Consider the following 17,743-nt stretch of genomic DNA (forward strand, 5'->3'; position numbering starts at 1 on the left):
CTGACCGGTTTTAACATGGCAAAACCCAGGATTTATCTTGGTCCCTCTTTCATCCCAAGTGGACACTGACCTCCCCGTGGTGTCACCCTATTGCCTACAAGATCGTGCCAGGGATATTGTGCGAACGACTAAAGCCTATGGTCAACGAGATAATTGGACCACACCAATGCGGCTTTAGACCTGGCAAGTCCACCATTGACCAGATATTTACCCTGCGGCAAATCCTGGAGAAGACCCAAGAGATGCAGATCGACGCCTACCACCTTTTTTTCGATTATAAAGCAGCCTTCGACAGCCCGCTGCGTTCCAAGGTATTCCAAGCCATGTCTGAATTTGGTATCCCCGCAAAGCTCATCCGGCTTTGTAAAATGACTTTAACTGACACGAGGTCCTCAGTTAAAATAGGAAAGAACCTCTCCGAAGAGTTTAGTACCAAAAGAGGTTTCAGACAAGGAGACAGCCTTTCGTGTGACCTCTTCAACATCCTGCTAGAAAAGGTTATACGAGAGGCAAACGTCAAAAGAAGTGGCACAATCTACACCAATAGTCACATGTTACTTGCTTATGCTGATGATATAGACATCATGCGCCGATCAGTGAAAGAAGTAACTGATACCTTTATAAAGGTCGAAGGAGAATCTGCTAAGGTGGGTCTGGCGGTAAACGGTGAGAAGACCAAGTTGATGGTGTCGACGCGCAATGCGTCCATTGAGATCGGACCAACTGTTGAAGTTGGTTCCTATAATTTTGAGGTAGTAAAAGACTTCGTATACCTCGGCACCTCCGTAAACACAACAAACGACATCAGTTGTGAAATAAAATGAAGAATTGTATTGGCCAACAGATGCTACTTTGGTTTAAGTAAGCAGTTTAAAAACAAAGCCACATCTCGTCAAACAAAAATAACGCTCTACAAAACACTGATACTACCCGTGCTGATGTATAGCTCCGAAGCCTGGGTACTTGCGCAAGCAGTCATGGCAGTGCTTGGTGTGTTTGAGAGAAAAATTGTTCGAAAGATCTACGGACCAATCTGCGTTGACGGTGAATATCGACGACGCATGAACCACGAGCTGTATCTGCTATACAACGACATCAATATAGTTAAACGTATCGAGATGCAGCGATTGCGTTGGCTAGGCCATATCATAAGAATGAGCGATGATGAACCCGCTAAAAAGGCGAATGAATACAAGCCACATGGCGGTGCACGCAGAATTGGCAGGCCAAGGAATAGATGGCGCAAACAAGTGGATGATGAGATGAAAAGGCGCGGTATTCCAGAGTGCAAAGCAACAAATAGAGAGGAATGCAGATCTCTTCTTAGTTCGGTCTATGGAACAATTGTCTGTAATGGGCCAGCTAAGTAAGTAAGTAAGTATTTATTTAATTTTTAATTAAAATTAATTTCATTCCTTCCGCCTTAGCGTTGCCTTTGAATGATCAAATCAGAAAATGAGTGTGAGAAGAATCAGAAAATTTACTGAAATATTACACTGTACAAAAAAATAAATAATTACAAGATAATTCGGCCAGAAGACACGTTTATCGCCGTTTTGAACGTTTATGTCGGGAGGCAATTCACGCCCATTTTTACAGATTTTGAAATATTCGACATCAGATTCCTTGGAATCCTTCCATTTTAGGTATAAAGTGTCTTTTGCAATATTACAAACAACAATGCGGGGTATCTTTTTATGAAAAAATTAAACCTCATGCAACTCACTAAACCTCATGCAATGTGTTCGTATCAGATCAAAATATTCTACAAAATTATTTGTCATAAAATTTTACTATATGTCCCCGAATACATCAGTCAATTTTGTCAGAGCAGGAATAGCTGCCATCATTATAGTATTTAGAACCATGCCAAAGCCATGGATGTTAGGACTCGTATGTTAGATATATTCACTGGACAATAGCCGTAGACTATTCCCGCATTTTCACACACAATATCAGGAACCTATGACTTATCCTGATGACGTTATTTTAGTTTATAGTACTAAAATACTTAATTTTTCAAAGTCCGATCTGGGTTATCAATATTTTGCCTATATATATTCACCATAGATATTTCAAAAACAGTTTGGATCGAGCACACATAATCTTCTGAAAGAATTTACTTATGAAAAACATCAATAAAATATATTTTGTGACCTCAGATAACGAAAATGTGAATAAAAACGGTAGAATATGGTCCTAAATCACATATAAAAAGCGAAACCTTCTGGATATGTTAAATATTGTAGTTACAAATTTATTTTGTTCAGAGATTCATAATGAAATTTGATTTGGACCATTTATTCTTTTGACTCAATCCCCAAAAAGTTAAATATTTTAGGAGATTTTGACTCAGTATAGAATAAATTTTAATTACGAGTCTAAAAGTTTAATAAATAATTTCTACCTATAATATCGAATTGTGTAAGGTAATTTTCTTAACCAAGTATTTTACTTAGATATCTGGTTTGTTCTGGGACTTTCAGTGAAATTTTGTGTAGAACATTACTTCTTTTAACACCTTTCGTCTTAAACTAAATTTCATGTTACTTTCATGCATCAACTCAAAAAAAGAACAAAACAAATTTATTCAAAAAATATTTGGCTGTTTTGTTGGCAAACTTGATGTATATATTTTCTTGATATATATTGCAAATATATATTTCATTTATTCGCGACTTTTTTTTTATTAAAATTTATTTAATCTTATTCTATGTTATAACATTTTTACAGAGTTTTAGCTATGTATGCTTTTCTTCTAGGAAACAATATGTTGATATATATAAGTGCTTATAGTTAAATCATAGACGTAAGTTCTTACAGAGGTAAATACAGTATGCAAAGTTCATATTCGTACACCTCTAGAAAATTAATAAAATCGTTATTAATTCCATATTTTATGTGCAAATGTGAAATAATTCATAGGAATTACCATAAAGAAGAGAGATTTAAGAATAACAAAACATATTGTTCATTTATTCCGTCATTTAGTTATAGATGGCGCCTGTGTGGTTGGCAAAGTTCGTATTCGTACACCTATAAGCATTATATATTTAGAGTTTTTAACGATTTTCAAAGCAAAATACCGCAAATTTTTGTTCTTTTCTTCTTTCGGAATGCCTCTGCTATAGAAATATGTAAAAATAACGGTAATTTTATTAAAATTTTTGCATGAATAAAAAGTCGGACGAATATTTGAAATACTTAAGAAAAATGTGCTAGATCTGATTAACTATTGCAATTTATTCCCGAATTTGGGACAAAAATAGCTAATAGCAGTCCTTCTGTAACAATATTCGAGGTGTAATATGGAAATTAATGTTGTCAGCGTTTGGAAATGCAATGAAACGTAATCCGGGCTTAGGTAAAATAAACACATTTTTGGTTTTTACTTGGTAAAAATCGCAAGTTTCGTTTTATATTTGACATTAATTGTATTGAAGTTTTAGAATACGTTTCCGAAAATCATTTTATGTCGAAAACTGTGAGAAATTATGAAGAAAAATGAAACTGTACAAGTTTTCGTACTGTCTGCGTACGACTGAAATTCTACGCTTACTATGAACGAGGGTTATGACTGCCAAAATTGTGAAAATAATGGTTTTTACTTCTTGAAATTTATATTTCTTTACCGAAGGATCCAAAATGAGTTCAAAAATGTCAAAAGAATGAAACAAATTGTCCAGGAAAGAACGTGGGGTAACCTTTTGAAGAAATGCCTTATTTTCGGGGAAATGTTCTTCCTTAAAAAATTATTATTCCTCGTAATTTCCGATATGTCTTGACATAAAATGATGTTCGAAACCGTATTCTAAAACTTCAATACATTTAATGTCAAATATAAAACTAAACGTATGATTTTCACCAAGTAAAAACCAAAAATGTGTTTACTTTACCTAAGCCCGGATTACGTTTCTTTGCATTTCCAAACGCTGACAACATTTATTTTCATATTAGACCTCGAATATTGGTGTAGAAGGACTGCGATTAGCTAATTTCGTCCAAAATTCAGGAATAAATTGCAATAGTTAATCATATCTAGCACATTTTTCTTAATTATTTCAAATATTCGTCCGACTTTTTATTCATGAAAATTTTTTGATAAAATTACCGTTATTTGTACATATTTCTATAGCAGAGGCATTCCAAAAGAAGAAAAGAACAAAAATCTGTGGTATTTTGCTTTGAAAATCATTAAAAACACTAAATATATAGTGCTTATAGGTGTACGAATACGAACTTTGCAACCCACACAGGCGCCATCTATACATAAATGACGGAATAAATTAAAAATTTGTTTTGTTATTCTTAAATCTTTCTTCGTTATGGTAATTCCCATCAATTATTTCATATTTGCACATAAAATATGTAATTAATAACGATTTTTGGGTGCCACCGTGGTGCAATGGTATGCACGCCCGCCTTGCACGCAGAAGGTCGGGGGTTCGATTCCCCGGCCAGGCAACATCGAACATTTTTCAACGGTGGCAAAATACCCCTCAGTAATGTTGGCGACATTTCCTGAGTATTTCAGCCTTGAACAACTTCTCTATAAGTGGTGTCTTAAGACACGCCGTTCGGACTCGGCGATAAACAGTAGGTCCCATATCATTGAGCTAAATATGAATCGGGGTGCACTCATTGATATGAGAGAAGTCTCCCTTGTCCCGTATGGGATGTTGTGGAACAATGTTTTTTGTGTTTTGTTAATAACGATTTTATTCATTTTTTAGGGGTGTACGAATATGAACTTTGCATACTGTATATGTAGGAATTCTCTGATAACACATGAAAGATAAATGTTTTACAAATTATAAAAGAAAATCAATTATTTAATTGTTTTATTAGACGGTTGTTTGGATTGTTACATCGATACTTAAATTTTTCGTTTAAAGAATTGATTTTATCATATATTAGCTTGATATTATAATTTTTATGCAAATCTTTGGTTGAGAAATGCCACGGTAAATTGTACATCATTTTTAAATTTTTGTTTTGCCATATTTGTAGCTTTTTTATATGGGTTTTTGCACAGATTCCCCATACAGGACATCCATAAAGTATGATTGCTTGAAATACAACTTTCCCTAATAAAGTTTTATTTTCTACACTTGACATGGATCCTCTTTTTTTCAAAGGGTATAACATATTCCTTGCAATATTAAGTTTTTTAATAATATAATTAACATGGGATCTAAACAGTAGTTTCTTGTCAAGGATTATACCTAAGTATTTAAGTTCATCACACCATGGTATTGATGAACCATTTATTTCTATTTCTTTGTGAGGGTAAAAACAAGTACTGCGTTTTCTAGTATAAAATGCAGCTTGAGTTTTGCTCTCATTAACTTTGATCCTCCACTTATGAAAATATGATACAATAATATTTAAATCACTTTGAATCCTTTCCACTATAGTGTCGCCAATTTCGTGTGAATAAAATATACATGTATCATCTGCATAAGATGCACATAAGCTGTGGTTTAGATTTGGTATGTCTGAGCAGTAAATTGAATAAAGAATAGGCCCTAAAACTGAGCCCTGTGACACTCCAGCTGGGATATCAATCAACTCATAGTAACTGCTATTTAGACATACGCAAAATCTTCTATTTATTAAAAATGATTCAATGATCTTTAACAGATATAAAGGAAACTTAAATTGAATCATTTTATATAATAAACCTTGATGCCAGACTGAATCGAAGGCCTTCTCGATGTCCAGTGTGACCAATATAGTGGATTTGTTTTCTTTAAATTTATTTGTGATATGATTTGTAATGCGTTTAATTTGTTGTGTTGTACTTTGGCCGCTTTTGAAGCCAAATTGAGTAATGCTAATAATATTTTTGTCTTCTGTAAACATATTAATTTTATTTTTTATCACGTGTTCTAAGATTTTACTCAGAGAACTTAAAAGTCTTATTGGGCGATAGCTACTGGCTAAATTAGTTGGTTTTTGGGGTTTAGGTATGGGTATTACTTTACCCGTTTTCCAGATTTTAGGAAAATATTGAAGTTTTAAGCAACAATTAACAATAAAAGTTAGAAAGGCAAATCCTGACTGGGGCGAATTCTTTAAGAGGATATTTTTGATACCATCTAAACCGGCTGCCATTCTCATACTTAAATTGTTAATTATTGCTATAATTTCATCCTTACTAATGTATTCATCAGAACCGGTGTAAACTTTCAAAGAGGTAAAACGAGTGTGTATAGTTTGCACAACTCTTGTATTACCAGGTTCGCCTAGGTTGTTTGCAATGTTGTGGTTTTCAAGAAAATTTTGTGCAAATTGATCAGCCTTTTCTGCGTCACTGTAAAAAGTGGATTCATCTTTCTTTAGAGGCGGAATAAAAGACTTTTTCTTCCGTAAACACTTGGAAATATTCCAGAAAGGTTTAGAGTTTTTATCGAGATCACTTATTTTATTATTCCATGATTTGTTTTTTAAAGTCTTTATCTCGCAATGGGTATGTACAGAATATTTATTCATCATGTTGAAGTCACTCTGATATCTGTATCTTTTCCACTGGCGTCTATAGAAATTCCTCTCTTGAATAAATGATCGTATATGTTTTGGAAGACTATTAGGTTTAAACTTGTGATTGATTTTAGGAACAAAGTTTTCTACCGCATTATTCAGCGTTTTTGTGAAGAACTCTACACATGAATCTATGTTATTTACATAGGAAATGTTTTTAAAGTCGGTCCAAAGGTGGGCAATTTGATTGTTAATATATGATTTAAATCTAGACCAATTAGCTCTATTGTAGTTGTAAATCAGATGCTCTGTTTGATTGCATTGCAAATTTAGTTTGAAAAGTACGGGCAGATGGTCTGAATTTAAATCATTTATTGTCTCTGGTTGATTGATATATTCTGGAATATTTGTACATATGATATCCAATGTAGATGGCAGAACGTTTGATCTCGTTAAGACATAAGTTGGAGTTTGCGGATAGACTATTGAATATGGAAGAGTTGTAATAGTATCTACTAAAATATTACCCCATGAATTTGCTCTATTGCAATTCCAATTCCTATGTCTACTATTTAGGTCGCCACATATTATGGTTCTGGCGTTAATATTTAATATTTTTCTAAGATTTTTTCTATACAGAACTCGTGATCTTTCATTTACTGCTCCACCTGGAAAGTATACAGCTATAATATTAATGTCTCCTACACCTTTTGAATTAATTGTTATACCTATATTTTCAATTAATGAAGTTTGAATAGACACTGTGTTTATAATATCAATATTTTTATTCACTAGCACTGCTACTCCACCTCCTATTTTTTCTTTTCGATCATATCTTATGCATTTAAAATCACTGTAAGGGAATCTGTCTGATGTTGTTAACCATGTTTCTGTAAGAATGCAAATATCAATTTTATTTTCGTATACAAAATTTAAAAGTTCATCATATTTATGTTTAATGCTTCTGCAATTCCAAAACATTATTTTTAAGGAACAAAACATCATTTATACTGAATATAAATATTTAACAGCCAGTTGTGTGACAACATGGAACTGTTCATCTTTGGTTTTACAACCTCTTAAATTTTTAATAATCTCAAATGTTAAATTACTAATTTCTTCTACAGAGAATAAATTGTCGTCTCTCGTTGTCACTCCATTATTTGAGAGCCACTCTTTCCTTACGGTACCAACAGGTGGTGTTGTTTTTGGCAAATTTGGGAATGTACTCATAGTTGCAGTGTTGTTGTTTACATTTACGTCACGTCTGGCAGATCTTTGTTGTTTACTTATATTTCGGTTTTGTATATGTTCCCTTATTTTCAGGAAATTCTCTCTTATTTCGCAAGCCTTGTCATTGGCTGTATGATTTTTTAAGCAATTAGCACACTTGAGTTTATCTTGCATTGTGCACTCAGTAGTTTTGTGCCTTCCTGAACAATAACCACATTTCGTTTTGATGGAGCAGCATCTCTCCCCATGACCATACATTTGACAATTGAAGCATTGAATTGGTTATTTTTAATTTTTCTTTGGTAATCCTATCTCACAATGGTACGAAATACAGAAGTGGTGTTCTTTTTGAGATCATTGAGTCGGATAGTACCGTTTTCAAATGAGACAATATAGATGGTATCAGAGTATTCTCCATATTTCTTTATTATTTGTTTAACTTCAACGCACTTGTAGCCAAGAGAATTGAGTTCTTTTTTGACATCATCAGCTGGTATTGCTTCAAGATCATACAATACAAATTTATATGGTTTATTGTACTTTGACTCGTGAGCAACCAATTGACAATAATGTTCTTTTAATACACGTGTTATTATTTCAAAAACTTCAAGTGATTCACTGATGATTTTAATACCAATGGATACTTTCTTAATCAAATATTTCGTAATAGATTGAGCTTTAAAGAGTCTATGAAAATATGCAGTATCATGCGATAGCACTTTGATTGGTGAAACATATTCTTTTTTTGGCGGACTATTTTCATTGTCCATAATTTCTTCTTCAGAATCTGCGGACGCCTGCAGTGGAGTCCAATAGTTATGTCGAGCCATCTTTGGAGCTAAGACATTTTCTGGGGAAGTTGGAATCCCCGGTTTGTATTGTCTTTTAGGAATTTTAAAGGCGATTTTTTATGTCACACACGAGATAATTTAGATACGTTGTCAACAGCTGAGAGCTCTCGTGAGAATGTTATTCGGCGACTTATATTGAAATTTAATCTTCTTCTTTATTTGCGGATCCGTTTTTCGGATATTAAGTGACCATACAATGTTATAGTATTGCATCTGAATATGTTTCAATATTTAATATAATGAAATTATTGACAGCTCTCGGGTTTTAGCAGCATGTAGCAGAATTCTTTCACATCTGTATCCTGTCCACTTTTGGATGTTACTTAGCCAGTATATCTCTCTTCTGCCTCTTGGTCGTTGTCCTTCTATGGTACATTTAATAATACATTGTATAAAATTGTATTTATCATTCCTCATCAAGTGTCCAAGGTATGCGGTTTTTCTTGATTTAACAGTGTGCAAGAGTTGTCTGTCGAGATGCATTCGTCTTAGAATTTCCTGGTTTGAGGTGTGCGATGTGTAGGGCACCTTTAGAATTCTTCGATAGACCCATATTTCAAATGCTTCAATTTTTTTTGATCTGCACTTTTGATGGTCCAAGTTTCTACAGCATATAGACCAAATATAGCATTTTACAAATCTAATCTTGGTTGCGAGACTTATTTCGTGGTTGGTAAGTGTGTTTTTGTATTTAAGCAAGTAAGATAGTATCAGTCGGCTTTGCCGACAGAGATATACCCTCAGCCAATGAGAAGTGAAACTTTCACCTACGGACAGATCGAATGTATTTAAGGTCTCTTCTGAATTTTGTGGTCCTTTTTGGACATTTGAACTTGCCGAAAAAAATGTGGGTTAGGAATTAACTCACTAAGACACAAATGTTGAATTTTTGTAAGGGAAGTTACCCTTAGGGAGCACCGATATGGGCCATTTTAGAAGTTAAACTAAATTTTGACAAATATTAGGAGATCTAAAGTTTGGACCGAATTGGTTGCCCCATTCATATTATAAGATATAATATGAGGAAAACCAAATGTTGGATCAAATCGGTTGAACAGTCCGAGAGTTATCGTTCTCTCCGACCGCCACATATGGTGACATAGGGAGTTTTTACACCTTTCGGGCTGTTTTCCCAACAAATATGGACTCGCCCCTGAAAAAAACATTTACGTTTAACGGAGGTAGCGAATGCAAATCGCTTCAACACAAATCAAAGTGATTCGAGACCAGGCCTTAAAGTGAACTTATCCGACATTTTGTGTGAGAGGTACCAGAAGGAGGAGACAAATATAGTTCATATTCCAACCTCATCTATATCTGATAGATATATTACGATATGCAAAGTATAGATAACATCGGTCACTCTCTTCAAGAGTTACCGTGCGCTCAATTTTTCCGAATATTTTTGAACTTTTGTGGGGTAGGTACCTGAAGGAGTGGACCGATATGGCTTATCTTCGAATTTAAACTATGTTTGGACAAAATATTTAGAAGGCCAAATTTTGGACCGAATCTGCAGATCCGTTCGAGAGTTTTTGTGTGGGAGGTACTCGAAATTTTGTGTGGGAGGTACTCGAAGGAGTTTACCGATTGAGTCCATATTGGAACCTCATCTAAGTCTGGCAGAAATTTCATAATGTGCAAAGTATGGAGCTAATCGGTTACTCCCTTCAAGAGTTATCGTACGCACAAATTTTCCGAGCATTTTCGAACTTTTGTGGGGGAGGTACCGGAAGGAGTGGACCGATATAATCCATCTTTGAACTTGAACTAAGTTTGGACAAAATATTACGAACGCTAAATTTTGGACTGAATCGGCAGATCCGTTTGAGAGATATCTTGCGCTCCAACCACTACACACGGTGTCATAGGGTTTTTTGTAACTTTCAGGCGCACCAGCCAGCCAGGCAGACAGACGGACATTGCTAGATCTACTCAAAAATGTCTGAAACGGATATCGTACAAACATACTTGGGGTCTAAAACCATTATTTCGATGAGGCACATTTTTGGTCGTATCAAAGTGTAAATACCCTCTTTAACCTAAAGGCTGAGGGTATAAAAGGCGTTTCTGGCCATCTCCACTCGACGCTTAATTTCGTTTGATATGTTCCATTGATCGTTAATTAAAACGCCAAGGTATATAAAAGATTTTACACGTTCGATATTTTCGTTCTTAATAATTAGTGGCGTTTCACAACTTACATCTTTTCGACTTACAACCATGTATTTTGTCTTTTTTATATTTATTTTGATGCCATATTTTTCGCTTACGAGAGTGAGCTTGTCTAGGAGCTGTTGTAGTCCAGTTATACTGCTAGCAATAATTGTGGTATCATCAGCATAACGTATGTTATTTATAATTTTACCCTGAACTCTTATCCCGATCCGTTCTCCTTCAATTGACTCTTGAAATATTTTTTGGGAGTATATATTAAAGAGGAGCGGGGATAGTATGCACCCTTGCCTGACTCCTTTTGATATGGGAATTTCGTCTGTCAGATCTCCATTTACTTCAATTCTTGCCTTTTGGTTCTAGTATAAAATCCGTATGCATCGATCTCTTTTTCCGGTATTTCTATTCCCCTCAGTATATCGATTAATTTGTCGTGTTGGACGGTATCAAATGCCTTTGCATAATCGATGAAACATAAATAAACATCTTTTTGGACTTCCCGGCATTTCTGTACCAGTACTTGAAGGGATAATAGGGCTTCTCTGGTACCCATACCTTCCTTGAAGCCGAACTGTGACTCTCCCATAGCCTTTCACATTTGGAGTATATTCTTTTGTGAATTATTCTCAAAAACATTTTTAATATGTGGCACATAAGGCTAATAAGCCTGTAGTTAGAACACTTTTTTGCGTTCGATTTCTTCGGTATCGCAACGAAAGTTGAGTTCAACCAATCGTTTGGATATTGACCAGTATCATACACATGATTGAAAAGTTTTACAATGAGTGATATGTTGTTTTCATCTATAAGTTTTAAGATTTCAGAAGGAATTTCATCAGGTCCGGTTGATTTCTTGTCCTTTAGTGATTCAATCGCATATTCCACTTCGGATTTAGTGATTGGATTTCCTGTTATAAAAGTATTTATGTCCTGTAGTGGGATTCTGTAACTCATTTTTGCTGTCATCGATAATTGTCGGTAAAATTAAAATGCTTATAATTTCGATAATTACCAAAATTTTTCGGTAAGTTTGCGATGAATAAAAAGTAGTCGCTAGCCTCTACCGACACAAACAGCGATGCCAACTTTTCTTTATGTTTTTAGTCATAATTTTGCGATTTAATTTTACCGATTTTTGTTGGTAACAGCAAAAATGAGTTACAGAATCCCACTACTGGTCACATCTTGATCGTTGGTCGTCAGTGATGTCTCGAAAATGGGCTGGTTGTTGTCATCCATTAGTACTGCTGGTGATGCCTTCCTATACACTCCTGCGGATTCTTTATGTTTTTTATGTAGGTTATAATCGTCATGAATGTTTTGCAGAGATTCAATTTCTCAACATTTTTGATTTAGTAGTGCATTTCTTGCAGCTCGGGTAGCGGTAATGATTTCCTTGTTGATTTCCCAGTAACGTTCGTAGTCAACGTTTTTATATTTCCTTCGTTCCACACGAAGCTCCACAATTTCGTCGTTCATCCATTCTTGCTGTGTTCTTCTAGTACATTTTCCAAGATAATTTTTTGTTATTTCGTACATCGTGTCCTTGATATTATTCCATATATTTTCTACATTGTTTGCATCGATAGCTTCGAGTTTATTCTTCATTTGCACCTTCAGTTCATTCCTGGTTGATGGGTTATTGAGTATCTCAGTATTTATCTTATTATATTTATTTTATTTTATTTTTTTTTCTTCCCTTTTTTAATTCGTGCAATTTCAACCGTATATTCAGCAGGTATCAGTTACTTCCTTTATTGATCGTCCTATGATGTCTATGTCATCAGCATAAGCAAGTAACATGTGACTATTGGTGTGAATTGTGTCATTTTTTTGACATTTGCATCTCGTATTACCTTTTCCAGCAAAATTTTGAATAGGTCACACGAAAGGCTGTCTCCTTGTCTGAAACCTCTTTTGGTACTGAACTGCTCGGAGAGGTTCTTTCCAATTTTAACTGATGACCTAGTGTCAGTTAAAGTCATCTTACAAAGCCGGATGAGCTTTGCGGGGATACCAAATTCACACATTGCATGGAATACCTTTGATCGGAGGGGATTGTCGAAAGCTGCTTTATAATCGACAAAAAGGTGATATGTGTCGATCTGCATCTCTTGGGTCTTCTCAAGTATTTGCCGCAGGGTAAATATCTGGTCAATTGTGGACTTGCCAGGTCTAAAGCCACATTGGTATGGTCAAATTATTTCGTTGACCATTGGCTTTAGTCGTTCGCACAATATCCCTGAAACTATCTTATAGGCAATAGGGAGAAGACTTATGCGCCTATAGTTGGATCATACGGTCTTATCTCCTTGTGGATGGGACACAGGATGCTCAGGTTCCAATCGTCGGGTATGCGTTCTTCCTGCCAGATGGTGCTAATTAGCTGATGCACACACCTTATCAGCGCGTCGCCACCGGTTTTAAACAGCTCGGCTGGTAAGCCATCGGCTCCTGCTGCTTTATTATTCTTCAGTCGGTTGATTGCTGTTTTTACCTCATCTTGGCCGGGTGTTATACATTCTATACCATATTCTGGGATTGGATCTGTGGTATCATCGTCTTCGCTACTATTGGATACCAGTAGATTGGAAAAATATTCATTCCATATCCTGAACACGCTATCTGTATCTGTTACCAGATTACCTTCCTGGTCTCTACAGGAGGAGGTGCCTGTACCAAAGCCATCAGTTTGATGCTTCACTCTATGGTAGAATTTTTGGACTTCATTCTGGCTCCTGTACATCTCGATTTTTTCACACTCCCGCTTTTCCATCTCTCTCTTTTTTCTGCAGAAAAGACGTTTCTCCTCTCTCCTTTTCTCCATGTATCTCTTTCGTGCGCTACGCGTTGCTACGGATTGTAAAGTAGCACTATATGCCGCATTTTTCTCTTTGGTAGCAGCACGACTCTGCTGATCATACGAGGGCGGTTCGGAAACTTCTTAGCCTATCAATGAAAGAGAATAGTTAGTTTTTCAAAAATATTTTTATTTTTCAATATAATATCCTGAAACTTCAATACACTTAGTCCAACGCTTTTCTAGCAATTCTATCCCTTGATTAAAATAGTTTTCCTCAAGGTCTTCAAAATAGTGGTTTACAACTGTAATTGCATCTTCATTTGAGGTAAAACGCTTCCCGGCAAGGATTTTTTAGATTTGGCAACAAGTAAAAGTCACTGGGAGCTAAATCAGGAGAATAAGGTGGGTGGGCAAGCAACTCGTACTTTAATTCGTTGATTTTAGCCATTGTTGAAACACTCTTGTGCGCTGGTGCGTTGTCTTGTTGAAAAATTATTTTTTTTGTGTTGTAAGCCAGGATGTTTTTCTCGAATTTGTACATTTAATTGATCCAAAAAGTTGAAATAGTACTCTGAATTTATTGTTTTACCCTTTTGCAGATAGTCAATCAATAAAATACCTTTGAAGTCCCAAAAAACCGTTGCCATAACCTTACCAGCCGATTGAATTGTTTTTGCCTTCTGATGGACTGAATATCTTCGTACATATTATTCATATTGTTCTGGTATAAAAAAGGAATACGAAGGAAATATGCAAATCGCCCTCTTCTTCTCTCTACCCGCTAGCAATTCCAATTGTCGCAATTTAAATAGTCCTAAACTGGAGGTAAGTGGTACTAGTTCACAATTGACCCATAAGTAATGCGAAGGGAACCAATTGACACATATATATCCCCAAGTAAACGACGAAGCGTCAGTTGTGACTATTTCCCACCACTTTTTTTTATAAATAACTGGTATATGACTGTAAACCTGGAACTAGTACAATACCACCTACAGGTAATGCATAGAGTGTCAATTGGTTACCTCCTATGACATCCCCATGTTAAAGTTTACACTTGATTGCACTGTGAGGGGTCAGAAGTGGAACTAGTTACTGTAACGCTGAGAATCGACGAGTTTCCGATGCCGAACTAGCCCATCGCTCAAGCGGGTAGCTTTTGTTATTGGATGCTTCATTTATATTAAAGTTATGAAGAAAATTTAAATGTGAATTATTTATACAACTCGTCGTTTAAGTTAAGTTAATTAAGTCGCAACTGACGCCTCCTCGTTTACTTGGGGATAAAAAGGTGACAATTGGTTCCCTTCGCATTACTTAGGGGCCAATATTTGTACTAGTACTGATTAGAACTAGTTCTGAACTACTTAAATTGCGACAATTGGAATTTTCGTCCCCACAGGGAGATCTGGTTCATCTGGTTCTTTCATATCAAAACCACCACCACTGCCCACTGCGTTCCGAAACAAAACCACCCCCATTAGCACACAATGTGTCATTCGTGAACGAACATTTTCAAAAGAACGATTCGGTGAAAAGAACGACGGACCCTGCCAGCAATTGGAAGTGAGTTTTGCACTCCCTCGCCTAAGAGGTCACTCCGGAGACACGCCAAGGAAGATCGTTGGTGAATTACACAAACAATTGTTATAGCCTTATTGTGATTACATTTTATCGCGTATGCCGACACTTCGGAGTGACTTCTGAGTGACTTCCAAGGCGACTGTTTACATTTATTTAATGATTCAACATATTTGAACAAATATAGAACATTTTCTATCTGATGACTATATGAGGCGGTGGTGCAGTGGTAAGCATACTCGCTTTGCACTCTGAAGGTCCGGGTCCGCTTCCCAATTCAGGGAACAAAACATCACATTTTTAAAATGACAAAATTAATGTAGGCGGAAATTGCAAAGAACAATTTCTCTAAAAGAGAAGAAAAAATTAAAAAAAAAATAAAAAATAAATAAAAATAAAAAATAAATAAAAAAATTAAATAAAAATAAATAATTTTTTTTTTAATTTCTAGAACTATCGCGGAAATGATCTTCTAGAAGTGTCGCTGGAGTGACTTCCAAGACGACACGCCGGCGTGGTTCATTTCTTCACAACGGAGGTCACTACAGGGTGACTTCTGCGACTATCGCCGCGACTGTTTTCATCGCACTGGGCGACACGCCTAAGTCACTTCCGCAATAGTTTTTGCTTGCAGGGGAGTCATATGCAGCAGAGAACGAACGACTTCAAACGAAAATAATACAGTCAAATGTATTGTTGAACGAAAAAGAACCAACGAACGAAGTAAAAGACCCGGATCTTTTTGGTGAACGGAATGAAAAAGATCGATCCGCTCAATGAACGAGATTGCCCAACACTACTCTGGAGTATAGTGGTGGATCCATGTCTCATCAACAGTTATGAAACGACGCTTAAAATCCATTTTATTTCGCTTAAAACGATCCAAACAAGCTTGAGAAATGTTCATTCTTATGCGTTTTTGATCGACTGTTAACAAATGCGGCCGGCACCCATCTTGTAGAAAGCTTTTTCATCTGTAGTTCTTCATGCAAAATTAAATGGACTCGATCATTTGAGATGCCCATGATATTAGTCCGGTCAAAATAGACATGCGTATAAGGGGGAAATAGCAAAAATTCCCACAAAGCTGAATTTTGGTGGAGAGCTAGGGTTGACCATTAGAAGCAACTTCCTAAAAGTCCCCATCGATCCCATGTGTGCAAAACAAGTTATTCGGGTTCAAAGGTCATTTTTGGAGGCATTATTCAGTATTTTTTAATTTTTCTCAAAACGGTAGTACTAAGCAAAAGCTCGCTAAAGTAAAAGTTGTACATTCAATAATTGTCTACAAGAGTGGTCTTTATGATTCTTAAAAAAGACTTACCATTTTCGAGATATCTCGATCTAAAGGTCAAATAAAAAATTAGCCGCGTAAGTACATTATGAGGCGAAACGGTTAAAGTAACGACACTATGTGTTAGATACTTCCGTAAGCTTTCAAACGATATCCACTTTGCAGTAATCGGTTCAGTAGAACCGGGTCTAACCCAGTTTTTAAATTTGGCCTTTCGGGTCTAATAACCGGCGAACCGGATCCGCAACCGTTGAAAATTATACATTTCCGTAATCAGCGCAACAAACCCTACCATCGGACAAAACTTGAAAAAAATCGGAGAGTTTTCGTTGGGGTCGTTCCCGTTGGGCTTTCGATTATACATGTAGGTTAAATGGGCTATTTTTGAATAAAATGTCTCTAACATTGAATAACTCTACTAAACACACTCCGATTTTGTTGGATTTTTTTTAGAGTATAGCTATAATTTCGCTCTTCAAGAAAATATATATTTTTTGGAGGGACAGACCCGATTACTTCGCTTATTTTAGCCGGTTCGTCTGAATATGTGCATATTTCCCTTATAAGTGCATAAAAATCATGTGTTTTTTAGAGCAGCTATATCTCAAGAATGGTTCCTTCTAAGAATTATTATAAGGGTCAAACTTGTAGGTAATTTTTCTGTCTACAATATTTACTTTAGTCACTTTTTGATTAGATCAACCGTTTTCAAAAAATAAATCCGAAAACCTAAAAACCCTTAAATTTTGACCTTTGACCCCGAATAATTTTTTTTGCACACATGGGATCGATGGGGACTTTTAGGACGTTGCTTCTAATGGCAAACCCTATCTCTCCACCAAAAATTCAGCTTTGTGGGAATTTTTGTTATTTCAATGTCTATTTTGACCGGACTATATTAGCAATTTCACGCACTTTTATTCGTCGATCATTTAATACCATATCGTGCACTTTGGCTACAATTTTTGTTGTTGTTGCTGCTTTGGACGTCCACTACGTGGTTCATCTTCAATGCTTGTACGACCACGTTTAAATTCAGGAACCCAATTTTTTACTGTTGCATATGAAGGAGCACTTTCACCTAACACATTCACCATATCATTATGAATTTCTTGTCCCGATAAACCTTTTTTATGTAAATATTTAATGACAGCACGCATTTCTAATTTTTCCATTGCACAGTGTTCGATTTTGGAGAAAATCTGGCCAAAAATCGAAAAAAAATTTTTTAAATTTTCTTTTCGTAATTGTAATGAAAGGTATGTGAAACGTATTTATGATGTTCAGTGTCGCCAATGAATTGTGCGTTCTTTAATAATTGAT

This window comes from Musca autumnalis, unplaced genomic scaffold (assembly GCF_047663935.1).
Source record: "Musca autumnalis isolate F117 unplaced genomic scaffold, ASM4766393v1 scaffold_3, whole genome shotgun sequence".
Lineage (NCBI taxonomy): Eukaryota > Metazoa > Arthropoda > Insecta > Diptera > Muscidae > Musca > Musca autumnalis.